This window comes from Etheostoma spectabile, chromosome 11 (genome assembly GCF_008692095.1).
Source record: "Etheostoma spectabile isolate EspeVRDwgs_2016 chromosome 11, UIUC_Espe_1.0, whole genome shotgun sequence".
In the NCBI taxonomy this organism is placed as follows: Eukaryota; Metazoa; Chordata; class Actinopteri; order Perciformes; family Percidae; genus Etheostoma; species Etheostoma spectabile.
Window position 1 is genome coordinate 20,570,196 of NC_045743.1, and position 4,704 is coordinate 20,574,899.

Below are 4,704 nucleotides of genomic sequence, written 5' to 3' on the forward strand. Positions count from 1 at the left end.
ATACCAGGTATGCTATATTGTCTGTATATATGTGTCTGCTTGTCTGCCTGCCTGTCTATTTGCCTGCCTGTCTCTCTGTCTCTCTGTCTGTCTGTCTGTCTGTCTGTAAATGTCTGGCTGTCTTCCTGCCTTCCTACCTGTCTGTTTGTATCTATCTATCTACCTGTCTGTATGTCTGTCTGTCTCTATCTATCTATCTATCTACTATCTATCTATCTATCTATCTATCTATCTATCTATCTATCTATCTATCTATCTATCCATCTATCTATCTATCTACTTGTCTACCTGTCTGTCTGTCTCTCTGTCAGTCTATTTATGAACCAAAGCATTGGACAGTTTTTGACCTCATGGTAAAAAGGTTATTCATGTATGATAGAAAAGACACTCAAATTGTCTTAAAAATGGAAATTGATCAAAGTCTGTCTCTTTTTTTTTTTAACAAAAGGACAAGCTTTTTTTGTTGGCAAGCTGTGAAACACCACATATGTGTGCACCTAAAAGGCAAAATGAAGGTAGGGAGGCCAGGGTGGGAACATGTATTTGTCAAAATGTCAAAATGCACATTGAAAATCAATCTTTCACTCATGTTTTTCCCCTGTAGCCATTAAATTGAATAGACCATCAGAGGTCTGACTCAGCTGTCTGATGAAGAGGTTAGATTAGATTAGATTAGATTAGATTCAACTTTATTGTCATTACACATGTACAGGTACAAGGCAACGAAATGCAGTTTGGGTCTAACCAGAAGTGCAATAGCAGTAAGTGCAGGATATACAATGGTTCCGTAAGTGCAAGACATGGATATGTAATGAATAAATATAGAAAAGAATACTATTATAAACAGAGTTTTACAGATGGGTTTGTCCTATGAATACAAAATATAGATAACAGGTATTGTGAGCAAGATTTACAGCTAGGTTGATGGTTTTGAGAAAGTACTAAAGTGATCATTGTGGCAATGAACATTCATCACAGTAGGTCTACAGCTTCAACAGCTTAGTGTTTATACACAGAGAAGTGTGGGGCAATGGTTCCGACTGATTGGCCTACAGTGACTTTAGCAGTGGGACTCTCTTGAGTCAGGAAAGTCAGGAGTCCCCAACTGGGACCAAACTTGTCACAAAATATAATGGCTGGTTTCCTGAATATATAATGATTATTCATGAGTGCAGAATGATCATGATGGGTTGATCATGAGTAGACAACTAAATGAGTTTGCTAATAGTCTGTTTACAGTGATGAATTAGTCTCAAATATCCAGACTGTCCTCCACAGCGCTGCACAAGAAGGTCTGGCTAGTCCACACAGCATTCCTGGATGGGCTTTGGTTTATTGGCATTTCTTTAAATTTTTTAAATTATAATCATCTTTGGCGGTGGTCAGCTCCAGACGGAGCCACGGTGCTTCTGGAAATTAGTCTCTGGGTGGAACCTGTTTTGGTGGAACATGTGTACGTTCTGAAGTAGTTTTACTCGTCAACAGAAAACTCAGATCGGACAGATAGTACCAGGTAACCCAAGTCCTCAGAAATTCTGGTTTTAAAGCCAACATGAAGAAAGAGGAAGGGGACGGACATTTGGCCAAAATGGGGGACATCCGGCGGAATTTACAGCGGCAACGGAACAATCTTGGAAGTGGAACGTTGTCGACATAGACTAGCGACGAATAGATGTGCAGCTGTTTGTTGGGATATATTTCAGCATTTAACAGGAGTATCCTGCCGTAGTAAAATGATGCTCTTAGTCCCCCCCACCCATGGAGCCAGAGATTAAATGTGTGATAATGCATTGCCACCTAAAATGGAACATTTTGACACTTTGGAGTGCTAAAAGCAGAAATATAAGTGAGGACATTAACACTGTACCTGAGTTACACTAAAAGCCAAGTACTGAGTGGTTTTCCTTCAGTCGTTTGGTAAGGATGCAACTAAGAACAAAATACATATGCTGGATCTTAACTCCATGGCCAGGAAAATGAAAATAGCATCAGAAAAGGCGTCTAATTATTATTATTTAAAGACAGATTTGGAACACAATCACAGCACCAGATTGTTGATGTTCAATGTTGTGAGTTGCCCATACATTAATCTTCAAATTTCTTGGATGGATACAGATTGGTAAAACAGCATGAACAGAAGCTAAGAACACTTGCTAAGCATGCTGTCTTGTTTCCAGTGTTCATCCTGATCAACTGAGACATGTTCAAGGCGCATAAGGCGATGAGCATTTAAAATAATAGAAAAGCAAATCCCGGTTCAGCTTTGTCTTTGACAGACAGTCATATGTTCATCCAAAAGAATATTTTAATTTGCAGTGTGGACCATAACAGAAGGAGAAGCCTTTGAAAAGTGTGCGTGCTCCACTGCAACAGGAGACACATGGAGTGAGCTGTCAATCTGTTGCACATGGACTAACTACTTTATTAATGCCATTATGTTAACAAAATTGGATTACTGTAAATCGTGCTGTCTAAGTGTGGAAGCTGAAGCAAGGGACATCCAACGTGCTACAGCTGCTGCACATAAGGTCTTCAGTGGTTTCATATTTTCTTTCAACATGTAAAAAAAAAATGCAAAGTCTGATGTTTTTTAAATGTTCTTGTTGTCAACAAACCCAAAGAAAAGACCAAAATGAATAACGTGTCACTCCGTCATTTTCTGACTTCTTGTCCCTAGCAATCAAGTCCATTGGTTTCTACTGAAGATGTAAAAGTTGAGCTACACAAATGTAAATTATTTATTAGCAATGTGTAAAGTGACGAGCGTATCTTTACCACCTGACTCAGCTCTCCTGAGTGTTTTAGCATCTTTATGCTCGGTTTTGGAGCTGAAAACATGTGCTATGAGTCCGACCCTTTGCTGCATGTCATTCCCCTCTCCTCTATCCCTTGCCCTGTCAAACAAAGGCAAAAAAATTCCATAATATTAATCAGAAATATTTTAGGTAAAGTTAAGAAAATTGTCCTGCTGACATGAAATACACAGTTGACAGGCATTTGGCACTTTTCCATCCTTTAGTGTGTTTAACTATATTTCCTAAGCAAAAGTAGATCACCCTCATCATCTGTCAACCAATAGTTTTTCATTTTTAGATGTAATTTGACCCAATTCCAGTGGTTTAAAATAATGCAAAAAGACAACAGAGAATGACAGAGGAAAGAAGTAGTTCCTGAGAATAGCCAGCGTCCCACGTGCTGACATCATGTTCCGGATATACGCAACACTTGTTCCTCCTACATTCTACACAGACCAGCTGATGCTTTTTGCTGCATTAGACCCCCTTTCCCGCCTCCAGTCCTGAGGAAAAGAAGGGTGCATATATGATACTTGTGAGATGGTAAGGCCTCATGTCAAACTCAAGTCCCCAGCTGGGACTCTTGGAGTAGTCTAAGGTAACTGACCCCAGAGCAGAGCGTGTTGTGGTTAGTTTCACTAAAACGCCTTATGGCACTTTGTTCCATTGATTTATGGTGGTATGAAGATGATCTTAGTGCTGAACTCTTTTAAGGGATTCCAGACCTGTATGATAAAGAAACACGTACATGCTAAATTATCTGTTAACAAGGTTGTAAGTCATTCAACTGTCTCTCAAATGTGCTCAGCTATTGAAGTTGTTGGCATTTCCACTTCATATATACAATTGTGTGGATGTCCCGGCTCCTAAACAAAGTCAAGGGTTCAGGTTTAGGGAGGGAAACCTCCTTTCGTCCATCAGTTTGTTTGCTCCAGAAGAAGCAAAAGTGTTATGATGAGAGATGACAGACAGTGTTGGGTCAACGTGGCATGGAGAATATGGAATTGAGCCAATTCAAAGGAACATTAGAAAAAATGGAACAGCCCATACTCTCTGTGGTCCTCCTTACCCAATGAAGTTCTCTTTGCTACAATACCAGTTCTATATTTAATATTTTAAAGCATAAACAGGAATATTAAAGTGTTACTTTGTTTTGTTTTTTCAACCTGGACTCTATGTTCCCATGTTTTTGTGTCTAAGTGACTGATGAGAACAGCAATCTTTAAAATTGGTCCAGTATTGTCAGAATCAGAATCAGAGATTTCCGAAGGGAAATTCTGTGTTGCAGTTGCACAATTTGTATAAATATCAAGTAGAAATATAAATAAAGACATGTGTGGATGTGTACGGTATTTACATAATTAAGGAGTTGTTCTGGTGAACAGTATTAATAATGATAATAATAATAATAATGGGAGCAGCAGAGTATTGCACACATTTGAAGCCAGTGTTATTGCGCAAAAACAGATAATATTGTCCAGTTTTAACCTCCTCCCTCTAAGTGTCACACTTAGAGGGAGAAGTCATAAAGTTTGATGGCCACAGCCAGGAATTACTTCCTGTGACGCTCTGTGGTGCATTGTGGGGGAATGAGTCTTTCACTGAAAGTGCTCCTGGGATTGAGCAGCAAGCCATGGAGTGGGTGCGAGACATTGTCCAAGATGGCATGTAGTTTGGACAGCGTCCTCCTCTCTGACACCACCAACAGAGTGTCCAGCTCCACCCCCACAACGTCACTGGCCTTGCGGATCAGTTTGTTGAGTCTGTTGGCGTCCGCTACCCTCAGCCTGCTGCCCCAGCATGCAACTGCAAAGAGGATAGCACTGGTCACCACAGACTCCTAAAACATCCTCGGCATCGTCCTGCAGATGATGAAGGACCTCAGCCTCCTCAGAAAGTAGAGACGGCT

At 40.2% G+C, this 4,704-nt stretch overlaps 1 protein-coding gene across 1 annotated transcript in view; it reads right to left on the minus strand.

The window, feature by feature from the left end:
- Positions 1 to 4,272: 4,272 nt before the first annotated feature.
- LOC116697834 (zinc finger protein GLI2) overlaps positions 4,273 to 4,704 on the minus strand; it is a 104,437-nt gene continuing 104,005 nt past the window's right edge. The window contains exon 15 of the transcript XR_004334060.1: positions 4,273 to 4,286. The gene's annotated coding sequence lies outside the window, so the exon portion shown is untranslated. The remainder of the gene's footprint in view (positions 4,287 to 4,704) is intronic.